The sequence below is a fragment of the Alligator mississippiensis genome, chromosome 1, assembly GCF_030867095.1.
Source record: "Alligator mississippiensis isolate rAllMis1 chromosome 1, rAllMis1, whole genome shotgun sequence".
NCBI lineage: Eukaryota > Metazoa > Chordata > Crocodylia > Alligatoridae > Alligator > Alligator mississippiensis.
The window spans coordinates 457,712,092-457,724,963 of record NC_081824.1 but is presented as its reverse complement, the minus strand read 5'-3'; positions in this window follow the sequence as shown (position 1 = coordinate 457,724,963).

The window sequence follows — 12,872 nt, the reverse complement described above, 5'->3', positions numbered from 1 at the left end:
TTTGTATGTTACCCTTATGCTTATAATAACAACGAGAACAATTATAAAGATAGATAAAAATATTAAAATAAAATAATTTGACATAGAACAGTGAAACCTCAGGTTTCCCTTGCTTTATGCTGTACATGCATTCCTGGAAAACAGTTTATAACTCGGATTCGCATAAAGGGAGCCCATTTTACAATGTAACAAACAGGGATATGTTCCAAGACCTCGACTGTACCGACCCCCTCAACTGTACTGAAGTGGTGTCGCACTGCTTCCGGGGCAGCTGCAGTTCCAGAAACATGGGCACCAGCTGCCCTGAGCAGTGGCTGCAGGTGCTGCTGCCAGGCAGCTTCATGGCTTACAGCTCCCGGGGTGCTGCATAGACAGGGCCAGACCGGGCTGGTGTTGCAGCCTGGCCTGGGCACCACCACCCAACTCAGCCCTGCCAAATAATTTTTTCTTCCTGCGCTTATGGTTTCACTCCCACAATGCACCGCACAAAGCAGGTGACTGTGGCCTTCTACTACACTGATTGCATAAGAGTGAATTTATCTCGCATATAACGAACTTTTGGTATAAAAAGGGCCATTGCATAAGAGCGAATTTGCACATACAGAACCCACATAAAGTGAGGGAAACTTATACAACCTTTCCTGCCAAAGACTTGCACAAGTAGAAGGGTATGCAATGCTCCCCAAAGATGTTCAGGCTCAAGCTCTGACAGGCCTAAGAGGGAAGGAGTATCAGAGCTAAGGAGTGACTTCTGACAATTACCTCCTATGTGTTTGCCAAATAAACTTGGTGCACAAATGTCTCCATGTGTATATGTATATATGCACATAGGTAGACAAGGTTCTTTGGGTGAATCTGATATCTTTTATTAGACCAACTTAAATAGTTGGAAAACAATTATTAAGCAAGCTTTCAGGTTCAAAAAATATGTATGCACATGTATTTGTGTATGCATTATTCATCAGTTCATCAGTAGCCACATACGTGTATTTCAAATCCACTTTGGGGGGTAAAGGGGAGAGGCTTGAGGTAGGAGGGAGGAAGGGGTTAGTTGAGTAAGGGGGCAATGAACAAGGAAAGGATTTTCAAAAGCAGCTTGAAAACGCAGTGGGAATAAGTGGAGAAAAAGAACTTCTTCATGTTGTTGTTGCATTGTTGCATGGCACAGATTTCCCTTGCTGAGGGTATCCCCCTGTTCCCACACCAAGCCCCAGCAGAAATATTAAGAATGATGTACACCCAAGTTTGAACGATTTATTGCTTTTCTTAAAGGCAGGCTTGAAAGACAAGCTCAGTATTTCAGTCGTTAATTTGAAATGACCATCACAGAAAGGCCATGAGACCAGAGGGGATGAAAATGATAGAAGGGTTAATGTAGTTACTTGTCAATAGAAAAATGGAAAAACTTGGGGCTGGATTTGAGAATAAGACAGACGTGCTGTGATGGTTCTACCATGACTAGCTGGCATAGGTTGTCAGAACTGATTACAAATCCCAGAACTCTCAATTCAGACTACACCAAAGAAATAACAGGCAAATATTTTAGAAAGGATTATAAACTCGGGCAAGAGGTTAGGTGGATAAGCAGTAGAGGCAACTAGCATGATCTTTTTTAAAAAAGCTGTAGCATATAAACACCAAACAGAAAATTATCTGAGAAAACCAAACAGAAAACCATCTAAGGCATGATGGGTACAGGCAGCTACTATTTAAAATGCAAGGTTCTCCAGCTCTCTTTCAGTCCATTAAATTAATTATCCTTCATTGCTCTAATAATTTAGTGAGTTAGTTTATCGCAGTTTTGTCTTTGGCCAGGGCTCCTGTTACTTTAAGGGAGGAATAGCAACAGGGAGACCCCCTCCACCCAACTGGAAGAAGCTTTGCCCACTGTGGGCTGACTCCAGGAGAACAAGCACCCAGAGGCCCATAGATCATGATAGTGAATTGCAGGGCTATCTGCACAGGAACTGGCTGACAGGGCACAGCCCTGCTTGAGCAACAAGAGCCTTGCTATGGAAGCTAGCGTAACAGCTGTAAGCTGCCCATCAGAGTTAGAGAAGAACATCTGTGCTGGGCTAAAGCCACTTGACCCAAGAGGGACCCTGCTCCATGAAGCTTCAAAGCTCACACCTGGAGAGCGGAAGTGGCTAAGTCCAGTACTCTGCATGGGGAGGAAGCTCTCAGCAAGAAGAAGCTGCTCTGGAGATGTTGGTAGGGAAGTGAGAACCCCACTGGAGGATGGCTGGCTGAAGCATGTTTGTTTCTTTACCCCAAGAGAGGTTTCCTTTTAAATGAGCCTGTGCCTTTTCCTTTCCTCACATTTGATGGCCCAGAGGGAGAAGGTTTTGTGTTAAGCGGTTGCCTGTTTTGTTTCATTTGCTTTAGTTTATACCAATGAACTGGTTCTAACTAACAGGGGAGGAGAGGGTCACAAGGTGCCTGCAGGGCATGTGGGTGTTTTGAGCCCTACCAGGGGCAGGGTTCAAGATGTTTACAGGTAGAAACCTGGAAGGCTTAAAGCCTTAGCCTGGAAAGGTGATAGAGGGGGCCTGAAGCCAGCAAAGCTAGGACCCTCACCCAAGAGAGGCAAAACTAGGGCCAAGGGCCCAGAGTCCAAGAGGGGTGAGATAGTCATGGCCTGAAGCTGGGAGGCCTCAGGCCATAGCCTGAGAAGGTTAAGAACCAGGGCCAGGGGCCTGAAGCCCAAGAGGGTGAAACCAGAGCCCAAGAGGGAGAGACTAGGGCTTGAGCCCATAAGCCAGGTTTGGGCAAAGGGCCCCAGGTAGAGGAAAGAGATGGAGGCCAGGAAGGCTGAGTCCCCAACAAGGGCACAGAGGTCTGAGGTGGCTTGACATTAGCTTGGGAGCAAAGTGCCCCACCTGTGTGAACATCAGAGAGGCATGGCCCTGGCTGTAAGCGACATCGGAGACCATGAAATGAGCCCTTAAGGCAATTAGTGTGCTAGAGCATGGACAGGCTGGGAGGGCCCTACCTACTATCTTAGGGTGAGATGGGGATCTGTGGGTTACAGGAGGAAGCCACAGACAGGTAGGAGACAAAGGCTTACTCAGCCTCCCTTTCTCCCAATAAAATAATACCATCAAGACATGGCAGGAAAGAGAAAATAAAGACAAGGCAGATCAGGGCAGGAGTTCTGAGGCCACCCCTGGGGCTCAGTCCTGCTATGAACCCTCTGCCACAAAACAATGACTCTGTGGATTCATCTCTACATGAAATTTACTGTTTAACTTAAAGCAAGATATGTTACCCTTTAAAGATCATTCTTACCAGTTTTAATTCAACTTTCTGTTCAGTCTTCCCATTAAAAAAAAAGAAACCAACAAAACAGAAACCAAAACTCCTCCAAGAATTTCCTTAAAAATTTGTAAAACTCTTGACTATCAGATGCCCTAAGAGGAAAACAATTCTGGTGATTTCCTTGGTTTCTGTAAAGTGAATGGAACTTGGAAAGAGATGAGAAAATACATTTGTTTTGGTTCAACCTAGTGTTATAGAGTATGGCATTGGAAGAGATGCTGCTTTTCAGATTAGATGAAAAATCTTCATTCATAACCTTTTGCAGTATCCAAAGATTCCATGTTCTTTCCTAAGCTTCGGGGTATTTATCTTTATACCTAGGCTGGAACAAAACAATGGTGATTGGATTCTGATATTTCTTTATTAAAAAAAAAAAAGGTGGGGGGGGGGGAGGGCAGAGAGGGCTAAAATGTTTTTTACCATAAATGCGGTGTCACAGATTGGTAACCAGTTTCACCCTGGAGGCAGCTTCATTCCAAGGTGTGGGCACATTCCCAGTATGTTTAATGCAGTTCAGTAGCCCTTTGGGAAACTCCAGGTCGAGAGGCAACACGTAAATGTAAACTCAATTTTTTAATGTTTTTATTTTTGAGCAGAGAAAAACACGCATATGGTTAACCATATTTAGCTGTAGATCACTTTATAAGCAAGATTTCAATTGCATTCCTTTACCACTGTTCTAAATGGTCTTAAGACACATTTCAATGTAGGTTCAGAGGTTGTTAGCACTTGTGAGTCATGTCTGCAGGTAGTATGGGGGAAGATTTCCATAGCAACAGGATTATAGGAAAGAAAATGAGAAAGTTCAGTGTTATATAACTATATGGTGAATATTATTGGGAGGAAGGAAATATTTGAGTATTTGTGTGTTTAAATCAAAGCAAATGGATACTGCTTAGTTTTTCAAAAGACAACCAACTGCCTCCCACTGCCGCCTTAATCAGATTTGTATATAAGACCCCATTTATCATCACAGAGTGACTGAGGCTCTTAATTTTATACATGAAATAGGGAATGATGAGAAACTGAGACTTGAATTAAAAAAACTTCAATTATTTAAATTTGAAGCAAAAATTAAAGCTTTTAATAGCCTCTAAATAAAATGTCTTTTTTTGACAGTTTCCTTCCAGTAACTGTAGATTGCCTGGCTGGCTGTCTAGTGACATAAAGATAATACAAGCTTTGTAATTGTCAAAGACTTCAGAGGAAACAAAAATGTATCAGTTTTGATTTCCCAATTAAAAGAACCTCATAGGAAAAGTCTGCTGGGAGAGTAACTTATTTCTTTATGTAAGTTTACAACGCACTTAAAGTACAGTCATTATATATATATGGATGGATGTTGGCTTCAGGCTACAAAATCTAGACAATAAAACTCTGTTTTGGGGAAGAAAGGGGAAAACTGGCTGGCCAGCTTCATTTACCTCTTATTTACACACAACTCTATCTACTGAATATTGTTCCCTAGATTGATATTTCTACAATATATGCTTTGATATGCAAAAGTGATACTAATTTATTGTTGCTGTCTAATATAATTACCATTTACTAGAAATGGACTTAGGTTTGGCAATCAAGCAGGGACCATATCCAAGAGTTCTACTTCAGTGGATTCTTCAACTATGAAATCTTGTTCTGGGATCTCTGGTTCATTTGGACCTTAAAGACAACCTTATCATTGATTTCCTATGCACTTCATCAGCTACATATTTTGGCTTGTTTGCTTGTGGTCTCTTACCAATTTAACTGGTTGGTTATAGATTCATAGATTCATAGATGTTAGGGTCGGAAGGGACCTCAACAGATCATCGAGTCCGACCCCCTGCATAAGCAGGAAAGAGTGCTGGGTCTAGATGACCCCAGCTAGATACTCATCTAACCTCCTCTTGAAGACCCCCAGGGTAGGGGAGAGCACCACCTCCCTTGGGAGCCCGTTCCAGACCTTGGCCACTCGAACTGTGAAGAAGTTCTTCCTAATGTCCAATCTAAATCTGCTCTCTGCTAGCTTGTGGCCATTGTTTCTTGTAACCCCCGGGGGCGCCTTGGTGAATAAATACTCACCAATTCCCTTCTGTGCCCCCGTGATGAACTTATAGGCAGCCACAAGGTCGCCTCTCAACCTTCTCTTGCGGAGGCTGAAAAGGTCCAGTTTCTCTAGTCTCTCCTCGTAGGGCTTGGTCTGCAGGCCCTTGACCATATGAGCTGCCCTTCTCTGGACCCTCTCCAGGTTATCCGCATCCTTTTTGAAGTGTGGCGCCCAGAATTGCACGCAGTACTCCAACTGCGGTCTGACCAGCGCCCGATAGAGGGGAAGTATCACCTCCTTGGACCTATTCGTCATGCATCTGCTGATGCACGATAAAGTGCCATTAGCTTTTCTGATGGCTTCGTCACACTGCCGGCTCATGTTCATCTTGGAGTCCACTAGGACTCCAAGATCCCTTTCCACCTCCGTGCCACCCAGCAGGTCATTCCCTAGGCTGTAGGTGTGCTGGACATTTTTCCTCCCTAGGTGCAGCACTTTGCATTTCTCCTTGTTGAACTGCATTCTGTTGTTTTCTGCCCACTTGTCCAACCTATCCAGGTCTGCCTGCAGCTGTTCCCTGCCCTCCGGCATGTCCACATCTCCCCATAGCTTTGTGTCATCTGCAAACTTGGACAGAGTACATTTCACTCCCTCGTCCAAGTCGCTGATGAAGACATTAAAGAGTATCGGTCCAAGGACCGAGCCCTGCGGGACCCCACTGCCCACACCCTTCCAGGTCGAGACCGATCCATCTACCACGACTCTTTGGGTGCGACCCTCTAGCCAATTCGCCACCCACCGGACTGTGCAGTCATCCACGTCACAGCCTCTTAACTTGTTCACCAGTATGGGGTGGGATACCGTATCGAAGGCCTTCCTGAAGTCTAAGTATACGACATCCACCCCTCCTCCTGTGTCCAGGAGTTTCGTAACCTGGTCATAGAAAGAGACTAGGTTGGTCAGGCACGATCTGCCCGCCACAAACCCGTGCTGGTTTCCCCTCAGCATAATCTGCCTTGCCGGGCTCTCACAAATGTGAGCCTTGATAATTTTTTCAAAGACTTTACCAAGGATGGAGGTGAGACTGACTGGCCTATAGTTGCCCGGGTCCTCCTTCCTCCCCTTTTTGAAAATGGGGACCACGTTAGCCCTTTTCCAGTCCTCCGGGACTTGGCCCGTGCGCCATGAGCGTTCGAATATTCCCGCCAGCGGCTCTGCAATGATGTCGGCCAGTGCCTTCAGCACCCTCGGATGGAGCCCATCCGGGCCTGCCAATTTAAAGGCATCCAGTTCTTCCAAATGACTCTGCACCACCTCAGGATCTACGTATGGAAGTCTGGCGCCTTGCTGCTGCCTCTCTACAACCCCAGTGAGAGACTTGTCGTGCCCCTCACTTAGGAACACTGAGGCAAAGAACTCGTTGAGGAGTTCAGCCTTGTCCCCCCTATCTGTCACCAATTGTTTCTGCCTATTTAGCAGGGGTCCTATTCCTCCCTGGGCCTTCCTTTTACTCCCTATATATCTAAAAAACAATTTCTTGTTGTCTTTTACTTGGGTTGCCATCCTCAGCTCCATGGTAGCTTTGGCCCGCCTAACTGCCTCCCTACAAGCACGAGCAGAGGAGGTATATTCATCTTTAGTGATCTCACCCTGTTTCCACTTTTTATGTGCTCCCCTTTTGGCCCTTAGGCTGCCCTGGATTTCTCTGGTCAGCCATGGAAGCCTTCTGGCCCCTTTTCCTTTTTTGCCTCGCTCGGGGATCGTCTTGCTTTGTGCCCGAAGGATCGTTTCCTTTAGGCACAGCCACCCTTCTTGGGCTCCCATCCCTTCAAAACTCCTACTCTGCAGTGCTTCCTTGACTAATCGCCTGAGTGCATTGAGATCAGCTTTCCTAAAGTCTAGCACTTTCACTCTACTAGTTACCTTACCCACTTGCCGTCTTATGTTGAATTCTATTATAAGGTGATCACTGTCTCCCAAATGGCTACCGATCTGGAGGTCCCCTATCATGTCATCTCCTGTTGCCAATACCAGATCCAGTATGGCATTCCCCCTAGTGGGACCATGCACCTCCTGTGTCAGGTGGAGGTCCTGTACACAGGTTAGAAACCTGCGTGAGCGATGGGACCTTGCTGTCTGCGTCTCCCAGCAGATGTCTGGGTAGTTTAGGTCCCCCATGACTACCGCCTCTTTAGCTTTTATGGTCTCCGAGAGTTGCCTCAGGAGCCCCGCATCTATTTCTTCCCCTTGGTGTGGGGGTCTGTAGCAGACCCCTACCACCAAATCCCTTTCTCCTTGCCCCCCATGTAGCCTAACCCACAATCCTTCTACTTCCTCAACCTCGGATTCTGTCTTGATGAGGGTTGATGTATATTGCTCACTGACATAAAGTGCAACCCCCCCCCCTTTCTTCCCCGACCTGTCCTTTCTATACAATCTATAGCCCTCAATATGTACCGCCCAGTCATGGGATGAATCCCACCAGGTCTCTGTTAGCCCCACTAAGTCATAGGTGTTTAGTGCAAGCAGGAGCGCTAATTCATCCTGCTTGTTCCCCATGCTCCTAGCATTAGTATATAGGCACTTGAGCCCTGCGACTGGTGCCTTTGCTGCCCCCCCTGCTCCGAGTCCCACGGGGCCCATTGTTTCTTACCTTCTTGTTTCTTACCTGTTCTGTAGTGCTGGTCTCCCCATGGCTTTCAGGTTCCCAATGCTCTCTTTCTTCAGGCTGGGCTGTCCTTGTGGCTGCCACATGGTTTGCTGGTCCACAGCTTCCCCTGCCCTCGTACTCCCCTCCCCCCGACGAGCCTAGTTTAAAGCCCGCCGGAGGAGATCCGCCAACCTAGTAGAAAACACACGCTTACCTTTGGGGGGCAGGTGAAGCCCATCCCAGCTGAGCATGTCCCTTGTCGTGATGTGCGGGTCATTGTCCAGGAAGCCGAAGCCTGCCTCGAGACACCACTGCTGAAGCCGCCAGCTGGTCTCTCTGATGCAGTTGTGATCTGGTCCTCTTTGATCTCATAGCTTCTTGGTTGATCTAACCATTTCACTGCTTTGCCATTGCTCTGTCCTGTTGCAGCCTAACTGCTTCCTTTCTCTAACTCTGCCATATCTCACCTCTACATCCTTTTCTTCATTCCTTCCCCCTTCCTTCATCCAATTACCCCCATATCTTTTACTGCTCCCACCAGCTCTCCCTTCTTGCTCACCCAACAAACTCATATCTATGGTGACCATATGTCCTAGTTTGGCCAGGACAGTCCCAGATCTTGTAGGCCTGTCCCAGCTGGTTGGTCTAAATTTAAACAGATTGGAGGGTCATGAGGCACAGTTTGGTGAGAAGGTGGGGAGGCATGGTATGCTACATGGAGAGGCATGGTATGCCCCTGCCCACTGGCCTCTGCCACTACCTGCAGCAGCACTGGTTACTTGGTGGAAGGGAGCCCATGTCCAAGATGTCCTGAACTTCCTTATGGTCACTCTATCTATATCCCATCCCTGCTTCCTTCTCTAGTTGCAGCTCATCTGGTATGTCCAACTGCAGAAAATAATTCATTTTGCACCTTTTCTTGCTACCATTTCCACCCCTTTGTTCCAGAGAGAAAAGAGAAGAAGGTTGAGACTTGCACAGGTGGAACAGTCACCCACATCCCCTTCAGTGCCTTTCTGAGACCTCCTATTCCTCCTTGACCATGAATGTTCAGCTGCTTCCTTCCTGCCTCATCTTCCCTTCGTTATTAACTCAACTAATCTACTTCATGCTCCTGCCTGTACTTTCAACTGCCTCACCCCAATTCCACAACCTCTATCTGTCTCCAGCCATGCCTCACCCCTAATATCCATATCCTTTATTCCTTCCTGTACATATTCAAACAAAAGCAACTATGATAATATTTTGGCATTTTTGCTTTCCATCCAAGTTGAGAATATGTGATACCAGAGATAAGCAAGAATGAAAATAATGAGGTGAGGTTCATAATAGATAGTATGAACCTCAAAATTCTCCCATGTTCTGAGTGAAAGTTCAGTGAGACTCGACTCTCTGAACAAATTTCACTCTGCTTTGATGATAAATTATCATAAATAGTAAACTGCAGTCTTTTCCTGTGCTTCACAAGTTTTGTAGGCTCCCATTACCTACCAGCTATTACAAAGATATATTTATAAAGCAGTTGATGTATATCCAATGCCAATTTTATGCTAATGGTACAGTGTATTTATTAATATCAATAAATACTGCTGAAGTCCATGCAATATGACATTTTACTATACATCAGCCCAATTTATCATTTTCATCTAGAGACCAAGATCATGTTGTTTTGGCAACAACAGTTAATTCATTAAATTAACATGTAAAAGTTAGACTATTAAGAAGTAATTAGAAATAATATTTTTTTTATCAGTCTGCTGTGAAAATACAGCCAAACCCATCTGAAACAGTCATCCTGGGGAACAGTTAGAATTAGTTGCCTGTAAAGGTGAACTTTTTAGAAGGTCAAACAAAATCATAATGTCATCCTCAGAAGTATTTGATTATGATGGCTTAAGATAAAGAATTGTCTTTTTTGACGGTACATGCATGTTGAAAAAAGCAATGAAATGGTAAAAAAAAAAGCAAATATGCCTTATAGCATCCTCTCAGAAAACCTTTGTGTGCTTATAAGCATGATGTTTTTTCCAGAGCTGACACCAATGTTGGCTGGAAAAGCATGCCGGATGTTGGCATGAACATAAGGAAACCAAATTATATAATTATCCCACTTCCCAAGCCAAATAACCCAAGTAGTTCTTCTGACTCAATCTCACAGAAATGTTGGGTGTCAGAACTCTGGGAACTGACCCAGGAGTATTGGGCATGCTTGAATAAAATAATAAGCAGGCTTTCGGTTCCAAGACTGTATCTGGCTTGCCCCACTCTCACCTTCTAGACCTGTTCTGAGTGGGAGGACTAATGCAGAAAACAGTCTGTTATTTTTTTTTCCCCTCTTCTGCCATGTAAATCAGGACTAACTCCACTGAAGTCAATTCTTGTTTAGAACTAGTAAAGAGAAAGGAGAAGCTGGTTTCTCTATTTCTATTTAGTGGTGTAGTAACCATTGCCTCTCTGGCCAAATTAATTTTGTAGCAGTACCTCTACAATTACAATAAGTCTGCTATTTCACTACAGGTTCACTACCGTTATTTTTTGTCTAATATCTTACATTGCCCAGCATCACTTTAGGGTCTATGCACATCTGAAGAAGGATAACACTTCTCTGACTATAATTTAACCAGTTAGCTTATTTTTTTAAATTATTATTATTCAAGAAGGATTATCAAATTTGAAATGAGTAGAGGAAAACTTGCCAAATTACCTTAATTATGCTTTTCAAAAATAGCCATACAAATTACTAATCTATTTATATGTTTCCTTTTAAGGAAAAATCTAGTGGAAATGGTATTTTCAAGTTCTGTTAATTAGGAATTGTTTATGAGTAAAGAGCTGTAAAGGGAAGCTCTCATTGGAGATTTTCAAGAGTGAACTAAAATGTTAGTGTTTAGTATGTTTGTTTTGTTTGATACTGTCATGGTTCTGAATTGTTGCTTGTTTTTTGGGGGGGTGGGATTAGTTTTAGCTTGTCTTGGGCCCAATCCAGGAGTCTTTCTTCAATGTTCGTTGCCTGACTACTCAGTCATTGATTTCAAGTGCTGAATAAAGGCTTCATGGTGTGTTGCTTTTTCTTGTCTCTTACTATGGGCCTGGTCCAAAGTCTGCTGAATGCAATGAACAGATGCCAACTCTTCAGAATTTTTGGATCAGGCACTGAAACTACTGTTCCATCCAGGCATCTCTGTAAATAAAATATTGGTTGTCAAGATTTTCATTTTGTCTTTGCTGAGTAGATTACCATTTAATCCTCTATCTACCTACTGCTTTGCATTTCCTCTAAATAGCTATATAGTCTTCCAGTTCACCACCTTTTCCTATACTTCATCACTGGTGTCAGTAAGGATCAGGATTATTAACCTCTGCTACGTTTGCGTTGAGGGGGAAAAATCCCAAGACAAAAGGTCACAGCTGCTTGCAATAAGGGCTGTGTCCATTTCTGTGGTGCCAGACTCACTTGAGGGCAAACTAACTGGGAACTTCTCATCAGGTTACATCCTCTATTGGAGATTCCCAGGAAGAGTCAGGAAGGCTTAGTTTGGTTTAGTCTTTGTTCCCTACCTTGCAGGAGGCAGCTCCCTTGTTAGGTTCTGACTTAGACCATTCCTGTTTTCTCTTTTGGGTTCAGGGAGCTGTGAGGCTTTATGACATGGGAAGAGAAAAGGATCTTGATGACTCATGTGTAGAATCCTACTCAGGACCTTCACTGTGCACTCATTCCATAATTAAATGCTTGGGTGGTCCTGATCTAACATGTATCAGAGCAACAGCTTATAGGCCAATGAACTCTCAGGACCTCTTGGGCTAATAGTCCTTTGGTCTGTGTTCCATGTAAAGCTGCTTTCACAGTTCCCTCTCAAGGCAAGGCAAGGCAAGGCAAGGCAAGGCAAGGCAAGGCAAGGCAAGGCAAGGCAAGTGGTGTCAGTTTGAAAATGAACGTCCTCTCAGCCTCTTTCAGGGCACCTGGGATTCATATCTATATCTTCTGCAGCCATAGGTGGAAGCCTAGGCTGCAACACCATGGGGCAACCAACCAGGACAAATATCAGCTTTAGATCAGCCTAGATCTTCCCATAAAGTGCCAAATAAGGGCAAGTGACATATAGGAACTAATGGGATCCAGAAGTCCTTGATGGGAGAGCTATAAAACCATCTCATTTCCTCAAGGGCCTTGTCTCAGCAACAGTGTTTTTAGGTGTTGCCATTTTGAATCTACTAGCCTTGTTCCTGTGTTTGACTTCCTGGCCTTGATCAAGGCCATCCCTGACCATGACCTTCTCTTGATCTTTGGCTTGATACCCTGATGCCTGGACAGACATCTGGACTCATGCTTGCCTACCTGGCTTCTGATTAACCCCTGAATCTTTTCTTTGTGTCCTCTGCCCTGTAACAGGATTTCCCCCCAGTGCCACCTTAATCTTGCCTGGGTTGTATTCCAGCCTCTCAGGGTCTCATTCTGAAGCCTATCCTGCCATGTCTTGATGGTATTAATAAGCAGAGGAGGCTGCCTTCAGAGGTTGGTGGGTTCTGGGTTCTCTTTCTGGTTCTCCATTTCTCCTTGGTCTTAACTTGGCCCAAACATGCCCATGCCTCACAGATGTTATTTTGCTAACATTCTTTGCCTCTGTAGGGGTCTCAGCCCTTTTGGCTTTGGCCCACCCTTATTCTGTCTGCAGGCCTCTAGCCTTGGCCCACTTGTCCTGGCCCAGGTTTCTCAGCCTCAGCCCTCTGTGTTTCAGGCCCCTTGGCCCTGTCTTGCTTTTTAACCCAACTCCCTGGGATCCCTGACCCAAGCAAGGCTGCTCACAATCTGCCTTAACTCCTTTGGCACAAGCAAGACTGTTCTCAGTTCAGTTCTGCCTCCCCCCATGCCCCAGTGTC